Below are 10,048 nucleotides of genomic sequence, written 5' to 3'. Positions count from 1 at the left end.
GATGGTGAGGGGCCGGCGCGTGGCCTGGGCTGAAGCGGAAGGCGTGGGCCCCAGAGGCCTGGGCCCCCGGGGGACGCACGACTCGCGGTCGTCGCTCTCGCACCCGAGCAGGTTCCTCGCAGGCATTTAGAGCGAGAAGCGAATATCGACCCGCTGCGGTTGCGATATGTTCCCTGCTCGATATTTCTTTTTCCCTTAAAAGGCTGTGGGGGCCCTGGGGTGCGGGGGGGGAGGGGGGGGAGGAGCGGGCCTTGGGCCGGGGCTCAGTGCCCTGCTGCCCGGAGCCTGAAGGGTTCTTCTGGCTTCAGGGTGGCAGCCGAGCCTCCCCGGGCGTCGGTGGCAGAAATCTGCCTAGGCCGAGAATCGGGGTTCTCTGTGAGCAGAGAAAGGGGATGGGAGGGCGGCACCCAGGCTGGGGGCCCTGTGTCTGTCTGGGGACGCATAGAGGGTTGCTGGTTTCTCTCCCCGCCCGCCCACCGGAGATCGTGTCCCTCCGCTCCCGTCTGGAGGAGGCTCCTTGGCCAAATTCAATTAAGCAAATGTTTACTGAGCCTTTGCTCCCTAGGTCCCAGTGCTGGGGTGGGAGTGGACTGGCCCTGCCCTCCCGGGACTGACTCACCGCCCCAGGAGGGACAAGTGTCTGCTCCTCGGAGAACTCAGCCCTGACGGTGGGTGTCGTCAGGGGGCCCCTGGGTGGGACCGGACTTAGCTGGGCCCCGTGGGCAAAGTGACATTTGAACTGGAGCTTGAAGGACACAGACACGGCTGGGGTGGGCCTGGCGGGCAGAGGGCAGAGCGTGGACTGAGGCACGGACGTGGGGGCCATTCAGGCAGTTGGGTCTGGCAGGGGCACTGGAGGTCAGGAGAGAAAGGGCGGAGGCTGCCCAAGGCTGGAACGCGGCAGGAACAGCCGACCCCCTGCGCCCGTCAGCGGTGGCCGCTTCTGGGGAGGCTTGCAGTGTCCTCACCCGAGCAAGAAGCAGCAGCGTGGCCCAGAGCCTGGCAGACCAGGGAAGAGCCTGGAAGACCCCGAGGTGCTGGCAGCCGCCGCCGGCCCTTCCAAGCAGGGCTGGGCTCCTGGGTAACCGGCTCCGCCTTCCTGGCCAGCACGGAGGGTGATGGTGTTGAGCTAGTGGCCCTGTTCCTCCGGGGTGCACACCTTCCTGAGCTGTAACCGTGGAGACGTGGGGGTCTCCGGGGAGGGGCCGATGGCACGGGTTAGGCAGCACTGTGCCTTCAGCATGCCTCACGCTTCACGGATGAGATGCTGGTGTCTGGGGTAGAGCGCGTGTGTTGTACAGACACTGATTTTCTCAGACGGGAGGTGAAGAGTCCGTTCCGTGCCCCTCGGCAGGCCAGGGTGACCTTCCGCTCTGGATCTGTTTGCCTGCCCGCTGCCGAGGGTGTGTCTGTACTCCCCCTGAAGGGGCTGTGTGTCTGTGTGGTGCGCCCCCCCAGACACACACCCGCTCTTGGCTGAGGCCCAGCTCGCTGCAGGGAGAGCGGGGCTGCCTGCCTGCCCTCGTGGGGCGCGGCCTGTGCTCTGGGGGGGCTGGAGCTGCTCGCCACGCAACTCCAGACGGGCACAGGAAATGAATTCTCTGCCCTGCCCTCCCCCTGCTTCTCAGCCCTTCTGTCTCCTGGAGTCCCGGGAGGACAGGTTCCTGGTCTAACTGTCCGGAGCTTCTCCGGCGATCCCAGGAACTTCTGGGTAGCCAGGGGCATGTGGCTAGGCTGCCCAGGGCCCGTGCAGGAGGCTGGGGAGGGGGGACGCAGAGCCAAGTGGTGGGGAAGCCTGGCCTGAGACTCAGGGCATGGCCCCAGCAGCCTGGACCCCACTGCGAGGCCGCCCCGTGAGCACACACGATGACCGCACGCCGCGCCCTCCTCCAGCCATGAGGACACGGCCTCCCTGACTGCCCCATGCCGGCCCTCGAAGAACCTGGACTCTGTGTGGTGTGCTCCCAGCTGCCAGGCCAGTGGCTGGCAGGAACCCTGGAGGAGGTGGATTAGCCACCCCACACCCCCAGGAAGGAAGCCTAGGGCGGCCGAGCCCCAGGGCCGGTTCTGTGGGCTGGCAGGGAGGCGGCCCCGGGAAGCGGACACAGACATTGGGGCGGACAGTGAGGCTCAGCCCTGGTGGGAGCCCTGAGACACTTGTGCAGCCTCGGGGAGCGTGGCGAGCCCCAGGGCGGGCGGGCGCAGACCCCCCGGCCCCCCCCAGACTGTTTTCGTCCCCACCGCAGGCAGATCCAGGAGAGCCCTGCCCGTCCCTGCGTGGTCCTCCCTGGCGTCCACACTGCCAGGGCGGGCACTTCCTGCAACTGAGCTATCTACCAGGGACCAGCCCGCAGGGACCACCTGCTTCCCTGGGCTCCCCCCCGGGGAAGCAGAACCTCACCTGCTCGCCCGGCTCAGGCCCGGGTTCCTTTGGCTGATCTTTATGCGAGGGCTGGGGCCGCGCCCAGTGCAGGGGCAGGCACACTCAGGCCCCGAGGACTGACGGACACCCCGTGACCGGCGTCAGGCGGGACAGTTGCCGTGAAGGGAACCAGCGCGGTGGGTGGGAGGGGGCGTCTCTGTGGCGCGGCTGTTGACAGCGCCTTGGAGAGGCGACGGTCGAGCTGTATGCCCCCCAGGGAAGAGCGCCAGGGGGAGGGTGGCCGCTGCAAGGGCCCGGGGGTCAGGGAGCCGCTGTGGGGGCCCCGGGTGGGTGGGATCGCCCTTTTAAAAGAGACCCACCTGGCGGACGGCGTGGGGCCCACCGCTGCGTTCGTGGTGAGGAGCTGCTGACCCAGGGCGGGGCCAGGCGCCGAGAAGGGGTCAGACGCAGGGGTCAACTAAAAGCGGGCCTGCCGACGGGGCTGGCCTCAGCAAGGAGGAGGCCGCAGAAGCTGCGTGGGACGTGGGGAGCCAGGAGCGACACGGGTGGACCCAGGTGCATGCAGTGGTCTGAGGGGAGAGCTGGCGGGCGCTGGAGCCCTGGGGTCCGTACACCAGGAGCCGGGGCACCGGGGCTGGCGAGGCTCCTCAGGGTCGAGGACGGGTGGGCCTCGGAGGAGCAGGCAAGTTGGCGGGAGGGGTGGGGTCCCCCGCGGGGACTCAGGGCCAGCTGCACTGTCTGCGGGGCCTGCGTTACAGGTCATTAAGCATCTGTGAGGCCCGTGCCAGCAGAGCGTCAGGCCGGGGGCCCCTGTGTGCGTGCCCAGCAAGGCTCGTCGTGGGGTGGCGCCCCAGGCCAGCACCCACCCTGTCCTTCCCTTGCCCCCACCCCCGGCCCATGGGCGGCTGGGCCGGAGCCGGCAGCAGGGGCCGAGGGGGCTGCCGCCTGTCCTCCCGCCATGCTTCTCCCGCTCTGTTCACGGGCCCTGGCCCTCGGGCAGGAGGCACGGCCAGATGGCGGCGGCCTGGGCCGCCCGTTGGCAGGAGCGGGCACATGTGGTGTGCAGCCTCACAATGGCCTCCCTGAGTTCGTCTCTTTTCCAAAGGAACCTGCTGCACGTCACAGAGTTGGGAGTTATTTGCTTCTAATTTGAGGTGGCACTCTCTTGCAGAGAAGTCCCTGGAGGATCCATGAAAGTGCTAAGGAGTGAGCCTATTAGAATCCTCCGGGCTGGGGTGGGGGTCACAGACCGTCGGGTCCCCCCTACAGCCGGCAGCTGCTGACTATCCGCGCCCTCCCCAGCTCCTCTGGCCCTGGCCTCTCCTGGTTCTGTGGTGGCCTGATCTCCTGCTCAGCGCCCTGCTGACCTGAGGTGTGTGCGCGCCTCCGGCCTGCCCACCTGTCCCCCCTTGCTTCCTGGGGCCCCTCAGAGTGACCCCCAGGACCCAGCCTACCCCCCCAGCCCTGGCCTGCACGTGTGAGTGAGGGGCTCTCTCCCGGCGTGGCCGCCCCCTCACCCTCTCCGTTACCTCTGACGCACTGTGCAAACATATTTCTCCAGAAAACGCCGGGAAGAAAAAATAATTAGAGTGTTGCCTCCATTATCCAATTTCTGATTAATCAAACTCTCTTTGTCCTCGGCCAAAATCTGTTCATTTCCCTGAAACACTGGGCTGGTGCCAGGCATCGATTTCCTCTGTGGTAACTCCACGCACGCGTGCCCATCCCCGGCCTCGCCCGGCGGGCGGCGGCCAGGAGGAGGGTCCAGACCGGCCGCCCTGGTTTCCCCAGCATGGCCTGCTGCCTCCGGGAAACCACCCCGTCCCGGGCTGGGCCCTGCCCTACACGGCCCCACGGCCCGCTCTCCAGGTGCGTTCACCTGCTTTTCTGCCCTGCTGCGCAGACGCGGGGGTCTTTGTCCCCCAGCCAGGGGTGGAAGCCACAGCCCCCGCTCTGGAAGTGCAGAAGCATGCCAGTCCTGTTGCTGGCTGTCCTGGGTGCTTCTGGGGCAGGAGATGGAGGAAGGGAAGGGCATGTGTGGCGTCTGGGTGCCGAGGATGGGGGTGGGGAGGTGGGGGGGGTGGGGCCTGCGAGGGGCCTCAGGGTGGGGCGAGTGGCGTGGGGCCTGCAGTGGGGGGCTCACAGGCAGGCTGGGCACACACCTTGTCCATCGTGGCAGGGGTCGCCCCTGCCTTGCTGGAAGACTTCCCGGAAGTCCCCGCCGGGCCGCTCCCTGCCCCGAGTGGGCCCCTCCCTTGCTCGGTACAAAGGGCGGGGTGCGTTCATCTGGCACCTGCTTCCTGCCGGGTACCTGTGGGGCGAGGGACACCTTAGTGACAGGACCTGCCCACAGCCCCCGCCCCGCCCCGCGGAGGGCACTGCCCCGCAGGTGATCCAGCCACAGGTTAGGCAGCCATGGTGTCGTGGGGGGCGCGGGTCATAAATAACACTGGGATGGGGTGTCCTGAGCTCAGAGTGGCTCTGCCTCGGGTCCCCGGGGAGCAGGGAGCCGGGGCCTGCTGGCTGGTCGGGGGCAGTCCAGAGCAGGGCCTGGGGCCTCAGCCTGCAAGAAGGAGGGGGCGGGGGCTGGGCGAGGCTGAGGAAGGCCCTGTCCTGGGGGGAGGTCCTGACCCGCTGCTGGGTGGGGGTCCCAGAACCTCGGTTCAGGGTCCCTTGGGAAAGGTGTTAGGTCTCAAAGGCGCTGCTACGGCTCGGCGCTCGGGGGCAGAGTCTCCCTGGCCTTGGGGGGGCATGGGCAGGGTGCTGTGGGCAGGGTGGGGGGCCCGGGGCGGGGGCTGTGGGCAGTGTGGGGGGCACGGGCAGGGTGCTGTGGGCAGTGGGGAGTATGCTGAGGGAGGCCGGCTTTGCCCAGGGGGCAGGTGCTGGGAGGGCGGCCTGTCCCCGTCCTGTCCAGAGCTCCTGGCGTCTGGGCACGCAGGGGTCATCTCAGAAGGTGCTGTTATGTCCGGAAGCAGCAGAGAGTCTGGTTCTGCTGCAGTGATGTCGGCCAGGCCCCCGCCTCCCGCGCCAGCAGCGCCGCCTCCGGAGGATGGGTGTCTCCGGGTGGGAAGTGTGCACTTTCTGCCCTCTGGGCCCTGGGGGTCCCTGCCAGGGAGCCCACACTGAGCCGCCCCCTGGGGAACCATGGGAGGGACGCTGCTGGGGCGGGCCTGCCCATAACCAGGCCCAGCAGGTGCCTGCTGCCCCGCGAGTCCTCTCTCGGGCAGTGTCAGCCCAGGTGTCCCCAGCCTGGCCTCCCCCACCCCGTGTGACGGTCTGTCTCCTCCAGCGTCAGCTCCCTGGACCTCCCGCCACACCCCCTGGGGCAGCTCTCCAACACACACCCTGCCCCCATCTCCATGGCGCTGCCCTTCCCCGGTTCCCCCGCCAGAACACAAGCCCCGGGTGCTCTTCCCCAGTACCCCCGCCAGAACACAAGCCCCGGGTGCTCTTCCCCGGTACCCCCGCCAGAACACAAGCCCTGGGTGTCCTTCCCCGGTACCCCCGCCAGAACACAAGCCCTGGGTGTCCTTCCCCGGTTCCCCCGCCAGAACACAAGCCCCGAGTGCATATGCTCACCCCTGTGTCCCCGAGCCCAGAGTGGAGCCTGACACCCAGCTCAGGCCCCCGACGGCACCACAGTGGTCAGACGGGCCCAGGTGAGGATGGTCGCCCATCAGGAGGGCCTCCGGCTGTGGTCTGATGAAGTGGGCTGAGGGGTCAGGGCGGAGCAGTTCTCTGAGACAGCGTCCGTGCCGAGTGAGGCCAAGGGAACAGCACTGACCCCCACCCCTGGCGTCCAGCAGGGAGGGGTTCAGCCTGGGTGCGCCCTTCTGCATGCTGGGGGCTGGGTGGTCGCCGGGCCACAGAGAGGGCCTGAGACCCCAAGCTGCGAGAAGTACCCTTCACCCAGGTCGGCTGCCTTCCTCCTCTGTCCCTTCCCTTAAGGGGAAAGCCCCCGTTTGGAGCCCGTGAGCTGCGGGGCTCCCACCCCCCAGTCTTGCTGACCCCACTGGCCAGCGGGAGCGGGCCTGTGGCCTGCCCCCGGCAGTCCCCGCACTGGCAGCTGCAACCCCACTGGTCTCGTTCCTTCTGTCAGAGCTGCGACGCGGGCTTTCCGTTCGAAGCAGGAACGACGAGGGCAATTTTAAAGCAGAAATGTCTCAGTGAGAAGGCAGTCAGCTTAGAGAAGACGGGGCCACATACAACAAGAGCAGGTGACCGGTTGTGTTGGCGCCAGGGGTTCTGGGGGGTCGGAGGGCCCCCCCTCCACAGGCAGCCCCGGGGGCGCTGCCCGTTCCCCAGACCTGAGTCCTACACCCGGGGCGCCATGCCCAGCTCCGGGCACCCCGCGAGGGTGACGCGGGAGCCGCGCTCGCGGGACGGCGGTGAAGGCCATGCCCTACGGGCCCCAGACGCCGAGGGTCCCACCAGGCCCTCCCTCGGACCCCACTGTGCCGGCTTCCCGGGGACACAGCGTCCCCAAGGCCCAGCCCACAGCTGCCCTGAGTTCGAGGACGCAAGCAGACCGCCCCACATGTCTGCAGAATTGGGCCAGCCGGGCGGAGGAGCCCCGAGGTCAAAGCCGCGTCCTGGGGCCGCAGGTTGTGCTCAGCGGGTGGAGGCAGGTCAGAGCCGCAGGCGAAGGGCACAGGCCTGCAGGGGCCGCAGATGGGCCCAGGCCGAGCTCCAGCAGGCCCAGCAAGGGCACACGGAGGCCGATGCTCAGACACAAGCGTCCACCCGTCGCGGGACGTGGGAGTGCAGCTGAGCGGGCCTACACGGGGAGCAGAGACGCGTCCTTCCTGGGAGGCGAGGGTGGGGTCAGCAGGGACCACGGTCCAGGAGGGCGGGGCCAGGGCCCCGAGTGAGAGACGATCCCGGCCCAGAGGCCCGTGGCAGAGGCACGTGGCCAGGCCCCAGGTGCTGGGGCTCAGGCCGGCGGCCCCCAGGTCCCCATGGAGGCATCAGCCCAGGCGCAGCTCTCTAGAGCGTCAGGCTTGCATCCCGGTGCTGGAGTGGTCTTGCCTGACCGCGCCAGCCCTGGGGTTTGGGCTGCCCTCCGCCCTGGGGTTCTCCCCTGACCCCCCTGCATGGCTGGCCAAGTGAGTGACCTCTGCTCGGACCCCACAGGCCCCCTCAAGCCCAGCCTTGCCTGGGAGCCCAGGGCTCAGCATGGAGCAGGCTTTCCTCGGGGGGGGGGGGGGGGCCCCCTGGCTCATCTCTGCCTCCCTGGAGGAAGCCGGCCCTGGGACGAGCCTGCCCCGCCCGCCGGGTCCAGGGCTCCTCGGCCCCCTAAGCCGATAAGCCGTCTTCTGTCCCAGAGACCCTCTGGCTTAGGCCGGCTTGGGCACGACACCCTAGGTGACCTTGGCCCTGGGTTCCCTGCCTGCACCAGGAGTGGGGACCGCAGGGGACCACTGGGCACGCGGTAGGGGGCTGCCGTCCCACAGCCATGCTCCAGCTCTTGACGCAGCCGCGGGGAGGGCGGCAGCAGGACCGGGAGTCGAGGGGCTGGAGGCCGGGCCAGGCCCCGGGGGGCGTCCAGGGTGCAGCGCACCGGATGTGCGGGCCCCACCGAGCCCGCGACCCCCGCCCTGGCCCTGGTGGCCCCTGCTCTGTGACTTGAGGCCTGAGAGGGGTGTGTCCGGGGAGGGGGCCAGGGTGGGGGTCGAGGTCGGGACAGGGAGGCTCCAAGGGGAAGCATCTCTCTCAAGGCTGTGGGAGGGAGGGCGGCTTCCAGCCACAGGGTCCTGAGTGGGGTCTGGGTTTGGGGTCCTGCCCATGCGGCCCCCCGGGTCCACAGGCAAACGGGTCGGCGAGGCCGCTGAGGGGGCCAGGGTGGAGCTTCAGAGGACGCAGTTGCCCTCACAGCTGTTGGGGAGCCCGGGCTGGTCCACCTGTGAACACTGAGCCCGTTTCCCACCAGGGTCCCCCCTCCCAGCCTGGGCCAGACCCTGGGGCGCCCGCCAGCCAGCTGCAGCCGTCCCCTCCGGCCCTGGGACAGCTACGTGCAGAGCCTTCTGCGTCCAGGGGTGCTGTTCACACCCAGAGAGAGCACGGCACTCGGCCCACCCGAGCTGGACAGCAGGCCGCCCCCCGCTGTCGGGCCAGCCCCTCGCGTCCTCTGCTTCCCCCAGGCCGGCCCTGCACAGCCCAGCACCCCACCCCAGCCTGCGCTCTAAAGCCGGGCCCCCATCACCGCTCACTTGCCGCCTCTGGTCCAGTGCCCGCCCTCCTCGGTCGAGGGTCTCCGGCAGACCCCCACTGCCCACCGGCCAGCCCAGTGAGTGACTGTGGGCGAGGGCCCTGAGTCCCCGTGCACCCTCGTCACACACCACGCGTGGCACACAGAGCTCGTGCGTGTGGTCACAGCGCACGTCAGCACGCGCACCACGCGGTCCCCAGTGCACCGTGGGCTCCGGGCCGGCCTGCTTGCCCGCCCGCGTCTCTCCCCTCCTGTCGGGGTCTTGGCCTCTTTCAGTTCCCTGGTCAGTCCATCCCCTGCGCCCCGCGCCTGCCTCTCCCAGCCCCACGCCTCAGTGGAGTCCAGGCGGACCCAGCGGCGCCACAGCGGGGCCCCCAGGTGTCAGGTGCTGGGGGCCGGAGAGCGGCTCCTGGCCAGGGCAGGCCGTGGTGTTGGCCCCGGGCCTGTGCCTCTGGGCCGACTGGAGGCACCCTCCGGGGTCCCAGGAAGCCCAATCGGACCCAAAGCGCCAGCCCCACCGCGGAGACCCCCAGGGCTGTGGCTGAGCCCCGCAGAGCTGCAGGGAGGCTCCCGGGGGGGCCTTGGGGCTGGTTCTGACAATCCGCGCATGGCCCACCATCGGGCACGGTTGCCCCCGGCCACATTCCCCTCTGACCCCCGCGGTGCCCTGTGGCCACCCCGGTCAGGGACCACGTGAGCAGCCCCACCTTTCTCACAGGGGCGTTAAAATACGCATAACGAGATTTACCCACGTAACCATTCTTTAAACGTGTCTTGTCTCTTTTTGGCCGTGCTGCGTCCTCTGGCATCGGGGGGCTCTTCTCTCGTGTGGGGAACAGGGGCCCCTCCCAGGTTGGGGTGTGCGGGCGCCCCACTGCGGAGGCTCCCGTCCTGGTGGAACGCGGGCTCTGGGCGTGGAAGTTGCTCCTCCTCGGCACACGGAACCCTCTCGGTTCAAACCCGTGGTCGAACCCCCATCTCCTGAACGGGCAGGTGGATTCCTCGCCGCTGGCCCTCCCGGGAAGCCCCTTTAACCGTGTGGAAACGGAGGCAGTTCCGCCGCGTCAAGCATGTTCACGTCGTGCAACCACGACCCGCATCGTCTCCAGAACCTGCCCGTCTTCCTAAAGCAAGACGCCGTCCCTCTTAAGCACAGCCCGCTCCCGCCCCCAGCCCCGCACCCCCGTCACCTCCGGCCTCTACACCCGTGACCCAGGTCACCTCCAGCCTCTACGCCCGTGACCCGGGTCGGGACTGCCGGGAATTGGAATCACAACAGCGTTTGTCCTTGAGGGCCAGGCCTGCCTCACTGAGCACCGTGTCCCCAGGGTCCATCCGCTGTGGCCGCGTCGCGAGCGTCGTCTTCTTTGAGGCTGAAGAACGTTCCCGTGTGTGTTTCCATCCCAGTCTGTCTGCCCCTCAGTCTCGTCAGTGGACGCGGGGCTGCTCCCCCTCTT

At 68.8% G+C, this 10,048-nt stretch overlaps 1 protein-coding gene across 1 annotated transcript in view; it reads right to left on the bottom strand.

The window, feature by feature from the left end:
- Window positions 1–10,048, bottom strand: part of RSPH14 (radial spoke head 14 homolog) — a 46,898-nt gene that overhangs the window by 7,487 nt on the left and 29,363 nt on the right. The window lies entirely within an intron of this gene.

The sequence above is a fragment of the Oryx dammah genome, unplaced genomic scaffold (genome assembly GCF_014754425.2).
Source record: "Oryx dammah isolate SB20612 unplaced genomic scaffold, SCBI_Odam_1.1 HiC_scaffold_12, whole genome shotgun sequence".
NCBI lineage: Eukaryota > Metazoa > Chordata > Mammalia > Artiodactyla > Bovidae > Oryx > Oryx dammah.
Note: the sequence above shows the minus strand (reverse complement) of the source record. Positions and strands in the feature narration are given on the sequence as shown.